The sequence below is a fragment of the Nyctereutes procyonoides genome, unplaced genomic scaffold (genome assembly GCF_905146905.1).
Source record: "Nyctereutes procyonoides isolate TBG_1078 unplaced genomic scaffold, NYPRO_anot_genome, whole genome shotgun sequence".
NCBI lineage: Eukaryota > Metazoa > Chordata > Mammalia > Carnivora > Canidae > Nyctereutes > Nyctereutes procyonoides.
In genome coordinates this window covers 36,734,967-36,747,797 of record NW_026575121.1, presented here as the reverse complement: position 1 = coordinate 36,747,797, position 12,831 = coordinate 36,734,967, and positions in this window count along the sequence as shown.

Sequence of the window (12,831 nt, the reverse complement as noted above, 5' to 3'; positions counted from 1 at the left end):
GATCTTGGATACTATCCAGCATCAACTTAATTCCAAAACCAGACAAAGACCCCACCAAAAGGAGAATTATAGACCAATATCCCTGATGAACATGGATGCAAAAATTCTCAACAAGATACTAGCCAATAGGATCCAACAATACATTAAGAAGATTATTCACCATGACCAAGTAGGATTTATCCCCAGGATGCAAGGCTCGTTCAACACTCATAAAGTAATCAATGTGATTCATCATATCAGCAAGAGAAAAACCAAGAACCATATGATCCTCTCAATAGATGCAGAGAAAGCATTTAACAAAATACAGCATCCATTCCTGATCAAAACTCTTCAGAGTGTAGGGATAGAGGGAACATTCCTCAACATCTTAAAAGCCATCTATGAGAAGCCCACATCAAATATTATTCTCAATGGGGAAGCACTGGGAGCCTTTCCCCTAAGATCAGGAACAAGACAGGGATGTCCACTCTCACCACTGCTGTTCAACATACTACTAGGATTCCTAGCCTCAGCAATCAGACAACAAAAAGACATTAAAGGCATTCAAATTGGCAAAGAAGAAGTCAAACTCTCCCTCTTCGCCGATGACATGATACTCTACATAGAAAACCCAAAAGCCTCCACCCCATGATTGCTAGAACTCATACAGCAATTTGGCAGTGTGGCAGGATACAAAATCAATGCCCAGAAGTCAGTGGCATTTCTATACACTAACAATGAGACTGAAGAAAGAGAAATTAAGGAGTCAATCCCATTTACAATGGCACCCAAAAGCATAAGATACCTAGGAATAAACCTAACCAAAGAGGTAAAGGATCTATACCCTAAAAACTACAGAACACTTCTGAAAGAAATTGAGGAAGACACAAAGAGATGGAAAAATATTCCATGCTCATGGATTGGAAGAATTAATATTGTGAAAATGTCAATGTTACCCAGGGCAATTTACACATTTAATGCAATCCCTATCAAAATACCATGGACTTTCTTCAGAGAGTTGGAACAAATTATTTTAAGATTTGTGTGGAATCAGAAAAGACCCCGAATAGCCAGGGGAATTTTAAAAAAGAAAACCATAGCTGGGGGCATCACAATGCCAGATTTCAGGTTGTACTACAAAGCTGTGGTCATCAAGACAGTGTGGTACTGGCACAAAAACAGACACATAGATCAATGGAACAGAATAGAGAATCCAGAAGTGGACCCTCAACTCTCTGGTCAACTAATATTCAACAAAGGAGGAAAGACTATCCACTGGAAAAAAAGACAGTCTCTTCAATAAATGGTGCTGGGAAAATTGGACATCCACATGCAGAAGAATGAAACTAGACCACTCTCTTGCACCATACACAAAGATAAACTCAAAATGGATGAAAGATCTAAATGTGAGACAAGATTCCATCAAAATCCTAGAGGAGAACACAGGCCACAGTAACTTTTTGAACTTGGCCACAGTAACTTCTTGCAAGATAGATACATCCATGAAGGCAAGAGAAAAAAAAGGAAAAATGAACTATTGGGACTTCATCAAGATAAGAAGCTTTTGCACAGCAAAGGATACAGTCAACAAAACTAAAAGGCAACCTACAGAATGGGAAAGGATATTTGTAAATGACCTATCAGATAAAGGGCTAGTATCCAAGATCATCATCTTCTTCTTCTTCTTCTTCTTCTTCTTCTTCTTCTTCTTCTTCTTCTTCTTCTTCTTCTTCTTCTTCTTTCTTCTTCTTCTTCTTCAATGTAGCTGTCCTATATTCAACACCATTTGTTAAAGAGACTGTCTTTGTCAAATCATTAGATACTCTTTCCTGCTTTGTTGAATATGAACTGACCATGTAGTTTTGGGTGTATTTCTGGGTTTTCTATTCTATTGGTCTATGTGTCTATTTTTGGACCAGTATCATACTATTTTGATTTTTACAGTTTTGTAATATAACTTGAAGTCTGGAATTGTGATATCCCCAGCTTTTCTTTCTCCACCCCCAAGATTGTTATTGCTACTCAGAGTCTTTTGGGGTTCCATACAAGTTTTAGTCATTTATTCTAGTTGTGTGAAAAATGGTATTTTAATAAGATTATACTAAATCTGTAGATTGCTTTGGGAATTATGGACATTTTAAGAATATTTGTTCTTCCAATATATGAGTATGGAATGTCTTTCCATTTCTTTGTGTCTTCTTCAATTTCTTTCATCAGTGTTTTATAGTTTTCAGAGGATACATCATTTACCTCTTGGTTAAGTTTATTCCTAAGTACTTTATTATATTTTTTGTAATTGCAGATGGGATTGTTTTCTTAATTTCTCTTTCTACTGCTTCATTACTATTATATAGAAATGCAACAGACTTCTGTATGTTAATTTTGTATCCTGAACTTCTCGAGATTCATTTATCAGTTCTACTAGTTTTTTTTATGGACTATTCAAGGTTTTTTACATATACTATTGAATCATCTGCAAATAGTGATAGTTTTACTTCTTTACCAATTTGGATTCCTTTTATTCACTTTCTTTGTCTTACTGTTATGGCTAGGACATCCAGTACTATGTTGAATCAAAGCCCTAAGAGTAGACAAACTTGTTTTGTTCTTGACCTGAAGGGAAAAGCTCTCTCTTTCCCTTTTAAGTATGATGTTAATTGTGGGTTTTTCATATAAGACCTTTATAATGCTGAAGTATATTCCCTCTAAATCCACTTTGTTGAGGGCTTTTATCATGAATAAATGTTGTACTCTGTCAATGCTTTTTCTGCTCTATTGAAGTAATCATGTGATTTTTATCCTGTCTCTTATTAATGTGATGTATCATGTTGACTGATTTGTAATCTTTTTTATTTTTTAAAGATTTTTATTTATTTATTCATAGAGACACACAAAGACAGAGAGAGAGAGAGAGAAAGAGAAAGGCAGAGACACAGGCAGAGGGAGAAGCAGGCTCCATACAGTGTGTCCAACGTGGGACTCGATCCCGGGTCTCCAGGATCATCCTGGGCTGCAGGCAGCACTAAACCGCTGTGCCACTGGGGCTGCCCTGATTTGTGAATATTGAACCATCCTTGCACTATGAGGATAAATCTTACTTGATCATCCTGAATGATTTTTTTTAAATATTATTGCATTCAATTCGTTGGTGTTTTTGTTTTTTGTTTTGTTTTGTTTTGTTTTGTTTTTTTGAGTAATTTTGCATTTAGGTTCATCAGAGATATTAGTCCAGTTTTCTTTTTTTTTTTTTGTGGTGTCTTTATCTGGTTTTGGTATCAGGGTAATATTGGCCTCATAGAATTAATTTGGCAGTTTTCCTTCCTCTTCTATTTTTTGAAATCGTTTGGGTATTATCTCTTCTTTAAATGTTTGGTAGAAATCCTCCTGTGAAGCCATCTGATCCAAACTTTTGCTTGTTGGCTGTTTTTTTATTCCTGATTTAATTGCCTTGTTAGTAATTGGTCTGTTCAAATTTTCTGCTTCTTCCTGCTTCAGTTCTGGTAGCTTATATTTTAGGAATTTATCCATTTATTCTAAGTTATTCAGTTTCTCATAATGTTTCATAATTTTTCATAATATTCTCTTACAATTGTTTGAATTTCTGTGGTGTTGGTTATTATTTCTCCTCTCTCATTTGCAATTTTGTTCATTTGAGTCCTTTCTCTTTTTTTCTTAATGAGTCTGGCTAGAGGTATATCAAATTAATTGATTTTTTTTAAAGAGCCAGCTCATGGTTTTAGTGATCTATTATTCTCTTAATTTCTATATCATTTTTTTCTGCTTTAATCTTTATTATTGTATTCCTTCTGTTGATCTGTGGTTTTGTTTGTTCTTTTCTCACAGCTTTATTTTATTTTTTTTTATAATTTTTTATTTATTTATTTATGATAATCACACAGAGAGAGACAGAGAGAGAGGCAGAGACACAGGCAGAGGGAGAAGCAGGCTCCATGCACCGGGAGCCCGACGTGGGATTCGATCCCGGGTCTCCAGGATCGGGCCCTAGGCCAAAGGCAGGCGCTAAACCGCTGCGCCACCCAGGGATCCCTTTCTCACAGCTTTAGAACTAAGTTGTTTCATATTTTTCTTGCTTCTTGAGGTAGCCCTGTATTGTTGTAAACTTCACTCTTAAAATTGCTTTTGTTGCATCCTAGAGATTTTGGACTGTTGTGTTTTCATTTTCATTTGTTTCCATGTAATTTTTTATTTCTTCTTTGATTTATTGGTTGCCCCCATTTATTGTTTAATAGCATGTTCTTTAGCCTTCTTGTATTTGTGTTCTTTCCAGGTTTTTCTTCTGGTTGATTTCTAGTTTCATAACATTGTAGTCAGAAAAGTCACATAGTATGGCTTTGGTCATTTGGGATTTGTTGAGACTTGTCTTGTGGCCTAATATGTGATGTGTTCTAGAGACTGTTCCATGTACACTTGAAACAAATATGTATTCTGGTGTTTTAGAGTATATTTTAAAGTCTATTTTGTTTTAAAGCTATTTTGTGCAATATAAGTATTGCTACTTCAGCTTTATTTTGATATCTATTTTCATGATAAATGTTTCTCCATCTCCTTACTTTCAATCTGCAGGTGTTTTTACCTTTTGAAATGGATCTCTTGTAGGCAGCATATAGATGGGTCTTGTTTTTGTTTTTTGGTCAACTGTGTCATTCTGTATCTTTTGATTGGAGCATTTAGTCCATTACATTCAAAGTAATGACTTTTTAAAAAGATTTTACTTATTTATTTGATAGAGGGAGTGGGGGAAGAACAAGCAGGGGGAGTGGCAGGCAAAGGAAGAGGGAGAAACAGGCTCCCCACTGAGCAGGGAGCCCAATGTGGGGCCTGATCACAGGATCCTGGGATCATGACCTGAGCAGAAGGCAGATGCTTAACTGATTGAGCTACCTAGATATTCCCAAAGTAATAATTGATACATATGTATTTATCACCATTTTGTTACTTGTTTTGTGATTGTTTCTATAGTTTTTCTCTGATTCTTTCTTCTCTTGCTTTCTCATGGTTTGCTGGTTTTCTTTCATAATGTGCTTGAATTATTTTCTCTTAATCCTTTGCTTATCTATTACTGACTTTGATTTGAAATTACCCTTTGTTTGTATGTAACATCTAATGTTTATAGCACTCTACGTTAAGTTGATGTTGCTTCAGTTTGAACCCATTCTTTACTCCCTTCCCCAACATTTTAGGTATATGATACTATATTTTACATCCTTTCATTTTGTGAATCCCTTGACTGATTTTTACAGATATACTTTTTTTTTTCCATACTCTCATTTATGGTCTTTCTTTTCCACTCAAAAAGTCATCTTTAATATTTCTCATAGTGTTGGTGAAGTGGTCATGCACTCCTTTAGTTTTTGTTTGTTTGGGAAACTCTTGATCTTTCTTTCTATCATGAATGATAGCCTTTCTGGGTAGAATATTTGTGGCTGCAGATTTTTTTCCTTTTAGCACTTAGAATATATCATGCCACTTCTTTCTGGCCTGAAATTTTCTGCTGAAAAATCCACTAATAGCCACATAAGGTCTCCCTTGTATGGAACTGTTTTTTTTTTTTTTTCTCTTTCTGCTTTTAAGATTTTTTTCCTTATCACTATTTTTTGCAATTTTAGTTACTATATATCTTAGTGTGGACCTCCTTGGGTTGATATTTTGGGGATATCTATGACTCTTGTATCTGAATGTTTTTCCATTCCCAGATTGGGGAAGTATTCAGCTATTATTTCTTCAAGTAAATTTTCTGCCCCTTTTGTCTCTTCTTCTTCTGGGATCCCTATAATTGTGAATATTATTATGTTTGGTGGAATCCTTGAGTTACCCAAGACTCTCCTCAGATTTTGTAATTTTTCCCTCTCATCTGCTCAGGCTTCTTCCTTTCCATTACTCTTCTTCCAAGCTATTTATTTGTTTCTCTGCTTCATCTAGCCTGATATTTATTCCATCAACTACATTTTAAATTTCATTCATTGTGTTCTTCATCAGAGATTGATTCTTTTATATCTCTTTGGTAAGGGTCTCACTAACATTCTCTACTCTTACTCAAGTCCAGTGGGTATCTTTATGATCATTACTTTAAATTCTCTATCAGGCATATTATATCTGTTTCACTTAGGTCTCTTGCTGTGGTTTGGTCCTGTTCTTTCATTTGGGATATATTTTTCTGTCTACTTATTTTCTAACCTTCTGTGTTTATATCTCTGTATTAGGAAAGTCAGCTACATTTCCTGCTCTTAAAGGGAATGGCCGTATGAAGAAGATGTCCTGAAATACCCTGCAGTGCAATGTTCCCTGTTCCCCAGGATCTGACACTTCAGAGAGTGTTTTCTGTGTGTGTTGTGCATGCCTTCTGTTCTTGCCCTTTTCTCTGAGTTCAGTTGTCTACAGAGGCTCTCTGTGCCTGTTGTGGGCAGTGTTTTATCTCTGCCAGGTGTGGGGTGCATTTTAACAAAGTACACACTGGTCTGCTTGCTTATTGAGACCTGGAACCACTGCTGTAGGAACCAGCCAGCCTAAATCAATGTGCAAAGGACATGTGGGTGTGTCCTGCACTTTTAACAAGGTGTTCCTCAGGCTTCTGCAGAGCCTGCTTCAGCCACTGCCACTGCCAAGGCCAAGGCACTGCAAAAGGCATGGGTTAGGTGTTGGCAAGGTTCACACAGGTCTTCTCGGAAAAGAGATCCACAGTGCTGGGACTGAGATGAGCATGACTGGAAAGGGTGGATATGTAGGAACAAGGAGGGTAGGAGTTTTGGTGCAAGAGAGTTAGGCTTGAGTGTTGGTACTGTGTGATTGTGATTCCTGCAGATGGCTATTGTTTATGCTTGTGGGCAAAGGTGGCAGGGAATGGCACCTGGTAGCTCCTTTGTTCCTGGAGAGGTCTCCCATGATCCCTGTCTCTCCAGGCCATGTCCTGTGATCACTTTCCCTCCTGCTTGTCCCTGGTGTTTTTAAAACTGCTGGTTCTGTGCTGTATCTGCTCAGGTTGCTTGTCCTGCTGCCTCTTAAGGGTGGAGACTCAGCTTCCTAATATCCTCAGGGTTCTCTCCGAGCCCAGCAGAATGATTTTAAGAATACTATTAGCGACAAGAACTTATGAAATTTGGCCCCTCTTTCTTTCAAAGCCACATGTTATGGAGGTTCAGTTTCCCCATGCAGGATCCCTGTGTGATCATCTAATTCTCATCCCTCACCACATTCCCAGGTCCCTCCTGTCCAGGAATAGCCATGGTCCCTGTAGGTCTTAAAATGTAGTTTTGCCTTTTGATGTGGCCTCTTCTCTCCCTTTGGTTGTGGAGTTCATTCTGTCAGCCTTTAGGTCTCTTTTTTTTTGGGGGGGGGTAATGTAAGCTGATGTAAGTGTTATCTAGTTGTATTTATAGGAGGAGGCAAACTTAGAGTCCTCTTACTATACCATCTTCCCAGCCTGCCTTAATTCCATGTTTTCAGAGTATCCATGCATGCCATAAATCAGTGCTCCATTCCTTTGTATTTTCACATAATATTCTACTGTATGGCTGTATCACATATTTACATCCTTTCATCAGTTGATGGACATATGAGTTGTTGCCACATTTGGCTATTATGAATAATACTACTATGAATATTCATGCATAATTTTTGGCATGGACATATCTTTTCAATTCTCTTCTGCTATACCAGAGAATTAAATTGCTGTGTTGTATGGCAACTGTATATTTAACAATTTTAACAATTTACATGTTTTCCAAAGTGATTGTAGCACTTTATATTCCAGCAAGGCATGAAGATTCCAATTTCTCTGTAGGTTCGACAACAGTTGTTACTGCTGGTCTTTTTTTTTTTTTTCTTTTTAATAACTCCCCTAGTAGATGTAAAATGGTATTTTATTGCAGTTTTAATTTATAATTTCCTGATGGCTGATTATATTGAACATCTTTTCATGTCTTTCTTTGCCATTTTATATATTCCTTGAAGAAGTGTCTATTCAAATTCTTTACCTATTTTTAAATTTAAATATTTGTCTTTTTATTAAGTTGTATGCTATTTATACATTATGGATAAAAATCCCTTATCAGATATATGATTTGCAAGTATTTTCTCCCCTCCCTTGGGTTGAAAAGTCTTGTTTGAAGCAATATTATTTCTAAGATTTGTGAGATCATTATGGGCTACCACAATATTTTTAACTGACTCTATCTTCAAATAATCTCTTCTCTTATTGATACTCTGAGAACTTTTTGAAGAAGTATTTTTTTGGAGCAACAGCAATATTTTTAAAAGTCAACTATAGTTTTTTGTTTCAAAGAAATAATTTCCCTGCTTTATCCATCTCATAGAAAATCCATTTTATAGGTGATGAGTGTGACGCAGAAGTAACTGGTATCAATTTCAATATTGTTATATTCATATTCCACTTACTCAGAAAGCCATTGATCTTGACCATGAATTCTTTTTTTTTAATTTTTATTTATTTATGATAGTCACACACACAAAGAGAGAGAGAGAGAGAGAGGCAGAGACATACGCAGAGGGAGAAGTAGGCTCCATGCACCGGGAGCCCGACGTGGGATTCGATCCCGGGTCTCCAGGATTGCGCCCTGGGCCAAAGGTAGGCACTAAACTGCTGCACCACCCAGGGATCCCCTTGACCACGAATTCTTGAAATAGGTTCTTTGATTATTTTTTTTTTCTGCTTTTAAACACTATAAATATATAAAAGAAAACTTTTACAAAACTTTGATATAGCATAGGGTTCTTCAGGTCTAGAAAAGTTCTGTTCAATAAGTACTTTCAGCAAAAAATGAATTATTGGCTTGTTAATATCAACATCAATATATAAGTGATTTATATTTCAGATCTTTATTGTACATTTATTTCAGTACTTTAAAATATTTACTGAAGGATTACCCTTCATGAATTTCACTGCTTTCTTTGACTTTGATCATGTTCAACCAACCTGCACCCTTAAACCTGGTAATTGATAAATCTGTTCCCACTGAGAAGGCTGGTATTGATTGAGAAACATGAAATAATGGGAGAAGCTGGGACATTTTGATAGCTTTAGGGTGAGCTTCAGAAAGTAGATTAGAGAAAGGAATAGGAAAGAGGAAATAAAGGGGATTAGCCAAAGGAGAAATAAGAGGTAGATTATTTGAGGTCAAAAAATTATCTGTCATAAATTTTCAAATAAAATTTCTTTGAAGCTGCAATAAAATGATAAAATAGCATGTTTTCATATATTTATACCATTACACTTATACATCAAATGGTACTACATAAATGGCACTATATTTTATGTAGGCCTTATTTATTAGGAAAGTTCAAGAGTCACTTGCAATTACAAACTAACTTTGTTCCAAGAGAGAAGATTACCTTCAACAAAATAGATCTTCATTGATGTTTCCAAGTGACTTGGTGTATAATCAACTTTGCAAATTTAATTAAAATTTTATAAACAATTAGAAAAGAAAGTATTTTCTACTTTTAGAGTGTGAAATATTTCTCAACAATTTTTTTAAAAAATTATCATCTACCATTGATGTTCATAGTACATCTAGAAATATTCACCATCATTATTAGTTATAATATACTTTCATTCATCTCCTAGGAAAGATTAAAATTCATTAATAAACAACTGTCTCCTTTTTTTTTAACAACTGTCTTCTTAAATCAACTGTTGTTTGTAGTGGTTGGAGATAAGAGTAATATATACAATTACATTAAAGGATTTGATAAATGCAGTTAAAAAGTTGATTTGATTGACTTGATTTGCATCACATTGAGTAAATGTATATGATTTGGAGAAGTTGAATAATTTATCATGATTTTACTTTGTTAGGGTATGAAACTCAGCCAGTTATTGCCATATATATTAGCTTCCAACTTCATTAAGAAACTTGCATATAGGGCAGCCCAGGTGGCTCAGCGGTTTAGAAACCAGGGATCGAGTCCCATGTCGGGCTCCCTGCATGGAGCCTGCTTCTCCCTCTGCCCATGTCTCTGCCTCTCTCTCTCTTTCTCTGTGTCTCTCATGAATAAAAAATAAAATCTTTAAAAAAAACTTGCATATACATACATATTTCAAATAAATATGTGATGGTTCATAATTTCCCACCTATTTACCCTACCTAGTTTTCTGGTATATCTTCTGTCAGTGATTTTTTGCATCACCTATTTAGTTCAACAATTTAAAAACTGGAGACCATAATTGACTCTTCCTATGTATTCCATCCCATGTAAGATATCATCGAGTTCTGACAAATTTCCTTTTTTAATGACTCTAGGATATTTTCATTTATATCCTTCTCATTAACACCATTTTAATCAGAATTATTCTCATCATTCATTTAGATAAATACAATCAATTAATAGTCACCAGCATCCCTACCTCCTCCCTCAATCCATTCACCCACTCCATATTTGAAATTAATTTTTAAAATGTAAGTTTGATCTACTCACCTATCTCATTCCTTTAGCTGACATTTTAAAAATTTTTCTTAGAATATAGTCCTAACTCCTTAACCTTACTTTTAAAGCCTGTCCATTGTCTCCTATCCCTTTTCTTTCTTGCCAGTCTCATTTGTCTGTATTTTTTCAGTTTCTCTAAAATATCTGGATACCTTCAACATTGGATAGTACTGGGTTTTCTCTGCCTGGAACACTCTTATCTTTCTTCTTTACACAGTTAAATCTCTCAACTTCATATTTCATTTCTTCAAGAAAGCTTTTAATTAGAACTTACTACTGAGACTGATATACGTCTATGTCCACATTTGACATTTATTAGAGTTATAGTTTTCCATTGAACTGTGAAGTTTTCTCTTCACTTTATTTTTCAAAGAAAACAGAACATATCTGTTTTGTACATCATACCTTCTAGTACCCACTGGTAGGGTGAACATGTTAGTGATGCACATATTTTGAATGAACATGTGAAAAAATGAATGTGTACATTTTAGCTTGGATGTATGTTTAAATACTCCTGCACCTCATTTAATGTTACTGTGTGTGTGAGTGGTTTTTAAGCAAATAAACATTCAGTAAACTTCAAACTTTGTGTACTTGCCAACTTCTTACACTTATAATTTGGAATAGCATAATATATATACAATTCATAAGTTCCTTCTTTTATACTATTGAATAAAAACAAGAAATTCATTTTTCTTAGTTAACTTTGTAATCATATGTAATATCTGTGGAACATGAATAAATTTCTATAGTAAATCAAGACAGCTTTAGTTGTAAACATGAGTATTTAGGCATTTTCCTCTTTATCAGCAGTGTCATTAAAAAGAATTTCCAGAACGTTGAAAATTACTAACTCCTTCATCAAAAATCTATGTAGAGGGGGAAAAATTCAATGCAATCTTAAAGAACTAATAAGAACTTATTTTCACTTTCTTTATAATGCAAATGAGATATCAAAATTATAAAGCATAACTTATTCTCTGACAAACAGTAAGTACTAAATTGGAATATGTCAACTCTTTTGAAATATTTTTTATTGCTTTACTTGTCCTTCTGTTCCTCACTGGTATCAAAAAAAGTACAGAGAACAAAACTGATAAATCAATTGTCAGTGTTAGATAATAAGTTCCATTATTCCAAATTTAAGTATTAAAGTTTAATATATCCATTACAAAACTACAGAATAGTAAGAATACTAAGAAAATTGATGCTTATAAATATAGTGCTTAAGTGAAAGTTATAATCAAAAGTTTAAGGAATAATTTAGGGTACTTAAAAAGTCCCGGATGCTTTGAGTTTAAAGATTTTGATAATTGTTCATACATTTTAGACATTATAAAAGAAATTCTCCATAATTATTTTGAAAATTATCTTTATATGAAGTATATCTTATTTATGAAAACAAATCTTTTAATTAAACAATTTTAATGAGTTATTAGAGCAAAGGATTAATCATTTTGAAATAAAGCATTGAGCAAATAAAAAAAATGTTTCACAGAGGTAACAGAAGTATTTCTTTAAAATCTAAACAAGATGTACTATTACTGTGTAAATTTTCTTCCAAATGAAATATTTTAAAATTTATTTTCAGCATATTCTTGTCTTTAGTTCCTTTATTTCTCTATGTTTCCTGGTCATTTTTTCTTGATATTTATGACGTTAAGAAAGCTACAGAAAATGGACTTTGCTTTCATGTTTACTATATTTAAACCTTGCCTCTTTGTTTTTTTAGCCAAGTGACCCTTGGTAATTTCTTGTACCTTTTTGTTCTTCATTGTTCATATCAATGAAATGAGGCAAATAATAGTACCTTTCAATAGAGTTATTAATAGCATTGAATAAATTAATACAGTAACAGTGCCTTAGAATTTAATTAACTCTCAATTCTTAGCATGTTTTGCTGTTTTGATTTCATTGCATTGCTGAAGGAAATGAAAAATACAATAAGTCAGACAAGATAGAAGATGTAATTAATAACTTTGCAAATAACTTTTTAACCAAAGTTAGTCTGTTGCTCAGTATTGGAAACTAATTCTTCATCAGGCATAACAATAATGAATACAAAACCAACTAGGTTGAATAATAGCATTAATATCTTATAAAATGCAAATAGACCATGGCTTTATTCTAAAAACACATTGAAAATTTCTTACTTTTGATGCCATTCTTATGAAAGTCAATCATTCATTTAGTATTGAATAGGAAGGAGGCATAGGATTAGGATTTGGAGATAAAAAGGAAGAAAGCGTGGGTAAGTGGTTCAGAGTGCTACCACTAAAATCAAGTGGCTTGTGTTAAGCATCCCATTTCTGCTACTTGCTAGTTGTATACTCTTGGCTTCTGCTTTTTCATCTATAAATTATGAATAAACTGAATTAATACTTCATACAT